General features: G+C 59.7%; 1 protein-coding gene across 1 annotated transcript in view; it reads left to right on the top strand.

Annotated features, from left to right (window-relative positions):
• POU2F2 (POU class 2 homeobox 2) overlaps positions 1 to 12,542 on the top strand; it is an 85,364-nt gene that overhangs the window by 45,436 nt on the left and 27,386 nt on the right. The window lies entirely within an intron of this gene.

The raw sequence follows: 12,542 nt of genomic DNA, 5'->3' as shown, positions 1-12,542 counted from the left end.
CACATCCGTACTGCTCCCCTTGCCTGCACCATTCCCAACACCCATACCGCTCCCACATCCGTACTGCTCCGCTTGCCTGTCCCTTTCAGAACACCCATACCGCTCCCACATCCGTACTGCTCTCCTTGCCTGTCCCATTCCCAACACCCATACCGCTCCCACATCCGTACTGCTCCCCTTGCCTGCACCATTCCCACACCCATACAGCTCCCACATCCGTACTGCTCCCCTTGCCTGTCCCATTCCAACACCCATACCGCTCCCACATCCGTACTGCTCCCCTTGCCTGTCCCTTTCCCAACACCCATACCGCTCCCACATCCGTACTGCTCCCCTTGCCTGTCCCATTCCAACACCCATACCGCTCCCACATCCGTACTGCTCCCCTTGCCTGTCCCTTTCCAACACCCATACCGCTCCCACATCCGTCCTGCTCCCCTTGCCTGTCCCTTTCCAACACCCATACCGCTGCCAAATCCGTACTGCTCCCCTTGCCTGTCCCTTTCCCAACACCAATACCGCTCCCACATCCGTACTGCTCCCCTTGCCTGTCCCATTCCAACACCCCTACCGCTCCCACATCCGTACTGCTCCCCTTGCCTGCACCATTCCCAACACCCATACCGCTCCCACATCCGTACTGCTCCCCTTGCCTGTCCCTTTCCAACACCCCAACCGCTCCCACATCCGTACTGCTCCCCTTGCCTGCACCATTCGAACACCCCTACCGCTCCCACATCCGTACTGCTCCCCTTGCCTGTCCCATTCCAACACCCATACCGCTCCCACATCCGTACTGCTCCCCTTTCCTGTCCCTTTCCCACACCCACACCGCTCCCACATCCGTACTGCTCCCCTTGCCTGTCCCATTCCCACACCCATACCGCTCCCACATTCGTACTGCTCCCCTTGCCTGTCCCTTTCCAACACCCCTACTGCTCCCACATCCGTACTGCTCCCCTTGCCTGTCCCATTCCAACAGCCATACCGCTCCCACATCCGTCCTGCTCCCCTTGCCTGTCCCATTCCAACACCCATACCGCTCCCACATCCGTACTGCTCCCCTTGCCTGTCCCATTCCCAACACCCATACCGCTCCCACATCCGTACTGCTCCCCTTGCCTGTCCCATTCCCACACCCATACCGCTCCCACATCCATACCACTCCCATATCCGTACTGCTCCCCTTGCCTGTCCCATTCCCAACACCCCTACCGCTCCCACATCCGTCCTGCTCCCCTTGCCTGTCCCATTCCCACACCCATACCGCTCCCACATCCGTACTGCTCCCCTTCCTGTCCCATTCCCACACCCATACCGCTCCCACATCCGTACTGCTCCCCTTGCCTGCACCATTCCAACACCCATACCGCTCCCACATCCGTACTGCTCCCCTTGCCTGTCCCATTCCCAACACCAACACCGCTCCCACATCCGTACTGCTCCCCTTGCCTGTCCCATTCCCACACCCATACCGCTCCCAGGCTACGTCTACACGTGCACCCAACTTCGAAATAGCTTATTTCGATGTTGCGACATCGAAATAGGCTATTTCGATGAATAACGTCTACACGTCCTCCAGGGCTGGCAACGTCGATGTTCAACTTCGACGTTGCTCAGCCCAACATCGAAATAGGCACAGCGAGGGAACGTCTACACGGCAAAGTAGCACACATCGAAATAAGGGAGCCAGGCACAGCTGCAGACAGGGTCACGGGGCGGACTCAACAGCAAGTCGCTCCCTTAAAGGGCCCCTCCCAGACACACTTTCATTAAACAGTGCAAGATACACAGAGCCAACAACTAGTTGCAGACCCTGTATATGCAGCACGGACCCCCAGCTGCAGCAGCAGCAGCCAGAAGCCCTGGGCTAAGGGCTGCTGCCCACGGTGACCACAGAGCCCCGCAAGGGCTGGAGAGAGAGTATCTCTCAACCCCCCAGCTGATGGCCGCCATGGAGGACCCCGCTATTTCGATGTTGCGGGACGCGGATCGTCTACACGTCCCTACTTCGATGTTGAACGTCGAAGTAGGGCGCTATTCCCATCCGCTCATGGGGTTAGCGACTTCGACGTCTCGCCGCCTAACGTCGATTTCAACTTCGAAATAGCGCCCAACACGTGTAGACGTGACGGGCGCTATTTCGAAGTTACTGCCGCTACTTCGAAGTAGCGTGCACGTGTAGACGCAGCCCCACATCCATACCGCTCCCATATCCGTACTGCTCCCCTTGCCTGTCCCATTCCCACACCCCTACCGCTCCCACATCCGTACTGCTCCCCTTGCCTGTCCCATTCCAACACCCATACCGCTCCCACATCCATACTCCTCCCCTTGCCTGTCCCATTCCCACACCCCTACAGCTCCCACATCCGTACTGCTCCCCTTGCCTGTCCCTTTCCCAACACCCATACCGCTCCCACATCCGTACTGCTCCCCTTGCCTGACCCATTCCCACACCCACACCGCTCCCACATCCGTACTGCTCCCCTTGCCTGTCCCTTTCCAACACCCACACCGCTCCCACATCCGTACTGCTCCCCTTGCCTGCACCATTCCAACACCCATACCGCTCCCACATCCGTACTGCTCCCCTTGCCTGTCCCATTCCCAACACCCATACCGCTCCCACATCCGTACTGCTCCCCTTGCCTGTCCCATTCCCAACACCCATACCGCTCCCACATTCGTACTGCTCCCCTTGCCTGTCCCATTCCCACACCCACACCGCTCCCACATCCGTACTGCTCCCCTTGCCTGTCCCTTTCCCAACACCCATACCGCTCCCACATCCGTACTGCTCCCCTTGCCTGCCCCATTCCCAACACCCATACCGCTCCCACATCCGTACTGCTCCCCTTGCCTGTCCCTTTCCAACACCCACACCGCTCCCACATCCGTACTGCTCCCCTTGCCTGCACCATTCCCAACACCCATACCGCTCCCACATCCGTACTGCTCCGCTTGCCTGTCCCTTTCAGAACACCCATACCGCTCCCACATCCGTACTGCTCTCCTTGCCTGTCCCATTCCCAACACCCATACCGCTCCCACATCCGTACTGCTCCCCTTGCCTGCACCATTCCCACACCCATACAGCTCCCACATCCGTACTGCTCCCCTTGCCTGTCCCATTCCAACACCCATACCGCTCCCACATCCGTACTGCTCCCCTTGCCTGTCCCTTTCCCAACACCCATACCGCTCCCACATCCGTACTGCTCCCCTTGCCTGTCCCATTCCAACACCCATACCGCTCCCACATCCGTACTGCTCCCCTTGCCTGTCCCTTTCCAACACCCATACCGCTCCCACATCCGTCCTGCTCCCCTTGCCTGTCCCTTTCCAACACCCATACCGCTGCCAAATCCGTACTGCTCCCCTTGCCTGTCCCTTTCCCAACACCAATACCGCTCCCACATCCGTACTGCTCCCCTTGCCTGTCCCATTCCAACACCCCTACCGCTCCCACATCCGTACTGCTCCCCTTGCCTGCACCATTCCCAACACCCATACCGCTCCCACATCCGTACTGCTCCCCTTGCCTGTCCCTTTCCAACACCCCAACCGCTCCCACATCCGTACTGCTCCCCTTGCCTGCACCATTCGAACACCCCTACCGCTCCCACATCCGTACTGCTCCCCTTGCCTGTCCCATTCCAACACCCATACCGCTCCCACATCCGTACTGCTCCCCTTGCCTGTCCCATTCCCAACACCCATACCGCTCCCACATCCGTACTGCTCCCCTTGCCTGTCCCATTCCAACACCCATACCGCTCCCACATCCGTACTGCTCCCCTTGTCTGTCCCATTCCCACACCCCTACCGCTCCCACATCCGTACTGCTCCCCTTGCCTGTCCCATTCCAACACCCATACCGCTCCCACATCCGTACTGCTCCCCTTGCCTGTCCCATTCCCACACCCATACCGCTCCCACATCCGTACTGCTCCCCTTGCCTGTCCCATTCCAACACCCCTACCGCTCCCACATCCGTACTGCTCCCCTTGCCTGTCCCATTCCCACACCCATACCGCTCCCACATCCGTACTGCTCCCCTTGCCTGTCCCATTCCAACACCCATACCGCTCCCACATCCGTACTGCTCCCCTTGCCTGCACCATTCCCAACACCCATACCGCTCCCACATCCGTACTGCTCCCCTTGCCTGTCCCATTCCAACACCCATACCGCTCCCACATCCGTACTGCTCCCCTTGTCTGTCCCATTCCAACACCCATACCGCTCCCACATCCGTACTGCTCCCCTTCCTGTCCCATTCCCACACCCATACCGCTCCCACATCCGTACTGCTCCCCTTGCCTGCACCATTCCCAACACCCATACCGCTCCCACATCCGTACTGCTCCCCTTGTCTGTCCCATTCCAACACCCATACCGCTCCCACATCCGTACTGCTCCCCTTGCCTGTCCCATTCCAACAAACATACCGCTCCCACATCCGTACTGCTCCCCTTGCCTGTCCCATTTCCACACCCCTACCGCTCCCACATCCGTACTGCTCCCCTTGCCTGTCCCATTCCCAACACCCATACCGCTCCCACATCCGTACTGCTCCCCTTGCCTGTCCCATTCCCAACACCCATACCGCTCCCACATCCGTACTGCTCCCCTTGTCTGTCCCATTCCAACACCCATACAGCTCCCACATCCGTACTGCTTCCCTTGACTGTCCCATTCCCGCACCCATACCGCTCCCACATCCGTACTGCTCCCCTTGCCTGCACCATTCCAACACCCATACCGCTCCCACATCCGTACTGCTCCTCTTGCCTGTCCCATTCCCAACACCCATACCGCTCCCACATCCGTACTGCTCCCCTTGCCTGTCCCATTCCAACACCCATACCGCTCCCACATCCGTACTGCTCCCCTTGCCTGTCCCATTCCCACACCCATACCGCTCCCACATCCGTACTGCTCCCCTTGCCTGTCCCATTCCAACACCCATACCGCTCCCACATCCGTACTGCTCCCCTTGCCTGTCCCATTCCCAACACCCATACCGCTCCCACATCCGTACTGCTCCCCTTGCCCGTCCCATTCCCACACCCATACCGCTCCCACATCCGTACTGCTCCCCTTGCCTGCACCATTCCCAACACCCATACCGCTCCCACATCCGTAGTGCTCCCCTTGCCTGTCCCTTTCCAACACCCATACCGCTCCCACATCCGTACTGCTCCCCTTGCCTGCACCATTCCCAACACCCATACCGCTCCCACATCCGTACTGCTCCCCTTGTCTGTCCCTTTCCAACACCCATACCGCTCCCACATCCGTACTGCTCCCCTTGCCTGTCCCATTCCCACACCCATACCGCTCCCACATCCGTACTGCTCCCCTTGCCTGTCCCTTTCCAACACCCCAACCGCTCCCACATCCGTACTGCTCCCCTTGCCTGCACCATTCGAACACCCCTACCGCTCCCACATCCGTACTGCTCCCCTTGTCTGTCCCATTCCAACACCCATACCGCTCCCACATCCGTACTGCTCCCCTTGCCTGTCCCATTCCCACACCCATACCGCTCCCACATCCGTACTGCTCCCCTTGCCTGTCCCATTCCCGCACCCATACCGCTCCCACATCCGTACTGCTCCCCTTGCCTGTCCCATTCCCACACCCATACCGCTCCCACATCCGTACTGCTCCTCTTGCCTGTCCCATTCCCAACACCCATACCGCTCCCACATCCGTACTGCTCCCCTTGCCTGTCCCATTCCAACACCCATACCGCTCCCACATCCGTACTGCTCCCCTTGCCTGTCCCATTCCCACACCCATACCGCTCCCACATCCGTACTGCTCCCCTTGCCTGTCCCATTCCAACACCCATACCGCTCCCACATCCGTACTGCTCCCCTTGCCTGTCCCATTCCCAACACCCATACCGCTCCCACATCCGTACTGCTCCCCTTGCCCGTCCCATTCCCACACCCATACCGCTCCCACATCCGTACTGCTCCCCTTGCCTGCACCATTCCCAACACCCATACCGCTCCCACATCCGTAGTGCTCCCCTTGCCTGTCCTATTCCAACACCCATACCGCTCCCACATCCGTACTGCTCCCCTTGCCTGTCCCTTTCCAACACCCATACCGCTCCCACATCCGTACTGCTCCCCTTGCCTGCACCATTCCCAACACCCATACCGCTCCCACATCCGTACTGCTCCCCTTGTCTGTCCCTTTCCAACACCCATACCGCTCCCACATCCGTACTGCTCCCCTTGCCTGTCCCATTCCCACACCCATACCGCTCCCACATCCGTACTGCTCCCCTTGCCTGTCCCATTCCCAACACCCATACCGCTCCCACATCCGTACTGCTCCCCTTGCCTGTCCCTTTCCAACACCCATACCGCTCCCTCATCCGTACTGCTCCCCTTGCCTGCACCATTCCCAACACCCACACCGCTCCCACATCCGTCCTGCTCCCCTTGTCTGTCCCTTTCCCAACACCCATACCGCTCCCACATCCGTCCTGCTCCCCTTGTCTGTCCCTTTCCCAACACCCATACCGCTCCCACATCCGTACTGCTCCCCTTGCCTGTCCCTTTCCCACACCCATACCGCTCCCACATCCGTACTGCTCCCCTTGCCTGCACCATTCCAACACCCATACCGCTCCCACATCCGTACTGCTCCCCTTGCCTGTCCCATTCCCACACCCCTACCGCTCCCACATCCGTACTGCTCCCCTTGCCTGTCCCTTTGCCACACCCATACCGCTCCCACATCCGTCCTGCTCCCCTTGCCTGTCCCTTTCCAACACCCATACCGCTCCCACATCCGTACTGCTCCCCTTGCCTGTCCCTTTCCCAACACCCGTACCGCTCCCACATCCGTACTGCTCCCCTTGCCTGTCCCATTCCAACACCCCTACCGCTCCCACATCCGTACTGCTCCCCTTGCCTGTCCCATTCCAACACCCATACCGCTCCCACATCCGTACTGCTCCCCTTGCCTGTCCCATTCCCACACCCCTACCGCTCCCACATCCGTACTGCTCCCCTTGCCTGTCCCATTCCAACACCCATACCGCTCCCACATCCGTACTGCTCCCCTTGCCTGTCCCATTCCAACACCCATACCGCTCCCACATCCGTACTGCTCCCCTTGCCTGTCCCATTCCAACACCCCTACCGCTCCCACATCCGTACTGCTCCCCTTGCCTGTACCATTCCAACACCCATACCGCTCCCACATCCGTACTGCTCCCCTTGCCTGTCCCATTCCCAACACCCATACCGCTCCCACATCCGTACTGCTCCCCTTGCCTGTCCCTTTCCAACACCCATACCGCTCCCACATCCGTACTGCTCCCCTTGCCTGTACCATTCCCACACCCGTACCGCTCCCAGATCCGTACTGCTCCCCTTGCCTGCCCTATTCCCACACCCATACCGCTCCCACATCCGTACTGCTCCCCTTGCCTGTCCCATTCCAACACCCATACCGCTCCCACATCCGTACTGCTCCCCTTGCCTGTCCCATTCCCACACCCATACCGCTCCCACATCCGTACTGCTCCCCTTTCCTGTTCCTTTCCCACACCCATACCGCTCCCACATCCGTACTGCTCCCCTTGCCTTTCCCATTCCAACACCCATACCGCTCCCACATCCGTACTGCTCCCCTTGCCTGTCCCTTCCCAACACCCATACCGCTCCCACATCCGTACTGCTCCCCTTGCCTGTTCCTTTCCCACACCCATACCGCTCCCACATCCGTACTGCTCCCCTTGCCTGTCCCTTCCCAACACCCATACCGCTCCCACATCCGTACTGCTCCCCTTGCCTGTTCCTTTCCCACACCCATACCGCTCCCACATCCGTACTGCTCCCCTTGCCTATCCCATTCCAACACCCATACCGCTCCCACATCCGTACTGCTCCCCTTGCCTGTCCCTTCCCAACACCCATACCACTCCCACATCCGTACTGCTCCCCTTGCCTGTGCCTTTCCAACACCCATACCGCTCCCACATCCGTACTGCTCCCCTTGCCTGTCCCATTCCCACACCCATACCGCTCCCACATCCGTACTGCTCCCCTTGCCTGTCCCATTCCCACACCCATACCGCTCCCACATCCGTACTGCTCCCCTTGCCTGTCCCATTCCCACACCCATACCGCTCCCACATCCGTACTGCTCCCCTTGCCTGTCCCATTCCAACACCCATACCGCTCCCACATCCGTACTGCTCTCTTTGCCTGTCCCTTTCCAACACCCATACCGCTCCCACATCCGTACTGCTCCCCTTGCCTGTCCCATTCCCAACACCCATACCGCTCCCACATCCGTACTGCTCCCCTTGCCTGTCCCATTCCAACACCCATACCGCTCCCACATCCGTACTGCTCCCCTTGCCTGTCCCTTTCCCAACACCCATACCGCTCCCACATCTGTACTGCTCCCCTTGCCTGCCCCATTCCAACACCCCTACTGCTCCCACATCCGTACTGCTCCCCTTGCCTGTCCCATTCCCACACCCATACCGCTCCCTTGCTTGTACAGCTCCCTGTGCCTGTCCCTTTCCCAACACCTATACGGCTCTTACATCTGTACTGCTCCCTTGCCTGCACCACTCCCTACACCTGTCCCTTTCCCAACACCCATACCGCTCCCACGTCTGTACCACTCCTTCACCTATACCGCTCCCTACCCCTGTCCCTTTCCCAACACCTGTACTGCTCCCACATCTGTACCACTCCCCTTGCCTGTACCACTCCCAACACCCATACTGCTCCCTCGCCAGTACCATTCCCTATGCCTCTCCCTTTCCCAACACTCATACTGCTCCCACATCTGTACCGCTCCCTCACCTGTACCACTCCCTACACCTGCACCGCTACCAACACCCATACCGCTCCCTCGCCTGTACCCCTCCCTCATCTGTACCACTCCCTACACCTGTACTGCTCCCTCGCCTGTACCACTTCCTATTCCTGTAGTGTTCCCAACACCCATACTGCTCCCTCCCCTGTACCACTCCCTACGCCTGTACAATTCCCAACACCCATACCGCTCCCATATCTGTACTGATTCCTTGCCTGTACCGCTCCCTGCACCTGTACTGTTTCCAACACCTGTACCGCTCCCTCACCTGTATCACTCCCTATGCTGGTACTGTTCCCAAAACCCATACCCCTCCCTTGCTGGTACCACTCCCACATCTGTACCACTCCCACACCTGTACTGCTCCCTACACCTGTACCGTTCGCAACACCCATACCGCTCCCATGTCTGTATCACTCCCAACACCCATACCGCTTCCTCAGTGGTACCACTCCCAATGCCTGTACCGCTCCCCACACATGTACCGCTCCTTTGCTGGCACCACTCCCCACACCTGTGCCACTACCACGCCGGTACTGCTCCTCACACCCGTACTGCTTCCTTGCCAGTACCACTTCCCACACCTGTACCACTCCCTGCATTTGTACTACTCCCAGCACCCATACCTCCCCCTCATCTGTACTTCTCCCACATCGGTACTGCTCCCCTTCCTGTACCCCTCCCAGCACCCATACTGGTAGCCTGCTTGTACTGCTCCCCGTGCCTGTACAGCTCCCAACACCCATACCGCTTCCCCACCTTTACTGCTCCTCACAACTGTACCGCTCCTCCACTTGTACCCCTCCCTGCCTGTACTGCTTCTCACGTGTATTGCTCCCTACACCCGTACTGCTCCTCTGCCTGTACCAGTCCCTGTTCCCGTCCTGCTCCCTGTGTGGCCCTGCTCCTGCAGCAGCGGTATGACAGACACACAATCGCCTGGCTTCACCATCTCCCGCCCCACTCTCTGTGCTGGGGTTATGTGTCCTGTGACCCACACACAAAGGCTACGTCTACACGTGCAGCCAACATCGAAATAGGCTATTTCGATGAGTAACGTCTACACGTCCTCCAGGGCCGGCAACGTCGATGTTCAACTTCAACGTTGCTCAGCCCAACATCGAAATAGGCGCTGCGAGGGAACGTCTACACGTCAAAGTAGCACACATCGAAATAAGGGTGCCAGGCACAGCTGCAGACAGGGTCACAGGGCGGACTCAACAGCAAGTCGCTCCCTTAAAGGGCCCCTCCCAGACACAGTTGCACTAAACAACACAAGATCCACAGAGCTGACAACTGGTTGCAGACCCTGTGCCTGCAGCATGGATCCCCAGCTGCCGCAGAAGCAGCCAGAAGCCCTGGGCTAAGGGCTGCTGCCCACGGTGACCATAGAGCCCCGCAGGGCCTGGAGAGAGAGCGTCTCTCAACCTCCCAGCTGATGGCCACCATGGAGGACCCAGCAATTTCGACGTTGCGGGACGCGGATCGTCTACACGGTCCCTACTTCGACGTTCAACGTCGAAGTAGGGCGCTATTCCCATCCCCTCATGAGGTTAGCGACTTCGACATCTCGCCGCCTAATGTCGAAGTTAACTTCGAAATAGCGCCCGACGCGTGTAGACGCGACGGGCGCTATTTCGAAGTTGGTGCCGCTACTTCGAAGTAGCGTGCACGTGTAGACGCAGCTAAAGTGTGTAAGTGGCAACCACCTGGCCGTGGGGACGAGCAGGGCCCAGAGGCTCACAAAGAGATGGACCAGTAGCCTCCATTTTCCTCCCACCAAAGAGCACACCCAAGCACCACTTTGGGGTGCGCCCAAGGTCAACGCAGCTCCCTGGCCACTGCATCCTGCCCCTGCATTTGTGCCCCTTTTCCCCTAACTACGCCCCTGTGCCTCTATCCCTCCTGCTGGTTCACTGGGGCCCTGCTCACAGGCACTGCTCTGGCAGAAGCTCAAGTGGTGCCTGTGAGTGAGGGTGGGGGAGCAGGTCCTGCACTGCTACAGGAACCAGGCAGCTTGTTCCTGCCACATTTTGACCGCAAAGTCAAGGTCAGCCTCTGACCCATTCCGGATCTCTGTGGCCAGAAGCACCACCTGGGGAGGCTCATGTTCCATGTGGGCTCCCTGGGCTTTCTCATCTTCTCTCTGGATCAGAGCGAGTGGCAGCTGCCCTTGCTCCCAAGGATGCCTCATTTCACATTGTGATAGTTGAGGGGCAGAGACACTTCCTGGGGTTTGTGGTAAGTGCCGTCCACAACCAGATGAGGTTCTCTGGTCAGCCTGACCATGGCCCAGGTGTTTGCCAGGTACATGGTGGTGGCCACCTGCCTTGAGCCCCAGTGGGGGCAGATCTTCCCATACCTGCACGATTGGCTCATCAAAAGCAACTCCAGCTCTCTGGGCCATAGGGAGCCATGTGGCTGCATCACTGCCTCAGCCTGCTGGAGACCCAGACATCCCAGTTTGAGCCACTCCATCGCAGAGTGTGGGCCTCGACTTGACCTCGGCAGGCTCCCCTGGCCAGGATCCTGCAGGGCCTTCTCTGACAGCCACAGCCAGCATCTGCCTTCAGCTGCGTGGGCACATGGTGGCATCCACCTCTATGGTCAAGCACCCTCACTGGCTGGCGTCAGTATTCGCACCCTCCAGACACTCCCTGGATACCCCCTGCACGTGACCGACCCCTGACTCTTGCCTGGCGGCCCAGCCATGGGAGTGCTGAGCTGAGCCAACCCAGTCCAGGTCATGTCAGACCTGGGATGGAGCATCCAGTAGGAGATCTCCAAGCCCCAGGAACCTGCCCTGCAGCGGAGGCAGCTCTCCACAGACCTGTCAAGGAGCTGCAGGCAGGTCACAGTGCGGATGGGGTCTCCCTCCCTCGCCTGGCAGGCATTGTGGTCTGGGTTCTCACGCACGACACAGCCGTGATGGTCCATGTCCCCCATAAGGGGAAGCACGGTTTGGCCCACGGCCAGCTGGCTGGGGTGTCTGCCTCCAGCCCGGCATTCCTCGGGGGGCTGGCCAGCTCCCAGCCCCTGTGGCTGCCTGGCTGAGCATGAGTGGGCTCTCCAGTGGGCCAGCCACTGCCCTGCTCTTCCAGCTGTGGGGCACACCCTGGGCAGAGTGCTGCCCCTGAGCAGAACACACCGTGCCACAGCAGCTGCACAGGACAAGGCACAAGCACTGGGTCCCTGGAAATACCTTCCTGCTCCCATGGTCCCTCGGTCTGTTCTGTGGCTGCCCCTCCTTGCTCCCTGCTGAGGTCCTGGAGCTCAGGCAGGACAGAGCCAGGAGCCTTTTTGCTGCACTGGTTCACCACTCTGACAAGCCTTGCAGGGCTTTCTCCATGGCCTGGCCACTCCACCCAGGCTCCTCGCTGCTCTGTGGCCGCAGCCTGGCGTGGCTGCCTTGCTGGGGACGGAGGAGCTGTCATTCTGGGGGGCATTTTGGGGTGGTCTCTTGGAAGTTGCAAGCCATGGACCAGGCGAAGGGCCAGTGGAGGAGGTTCTACATGCACTGTGCAGAGCAGGACCTCCTAAGTGGGGGCTGCTGTTCAGACCACCCTGGATGAGCATTTTCATCGAAAGAAGGATGGCCTGGCACTGAGCTTGGCTGCCTCACTGCCACAGGCCCAGGTCAGGTTCCCGAGGGGGCTTGAGAGGCTCTTCCCACG

This window comes from Carettochelys insculpta, chromosome 30, assembly GCF_033958435.1.
Source record: "Carettochelys insculpta isolate YL-2023 chromosome 30, ASM3395843v1, whole genome shotgun sequence".
Lineage (NCBI taxonomy): Eukaryota > Metazoa > Chordata > Testudines > Carettochelyidae > Carettochelys > Carettochelys insculpta.
This window is presented reverse-complemented; position numbering and strand designations above follow the sequence as displayed.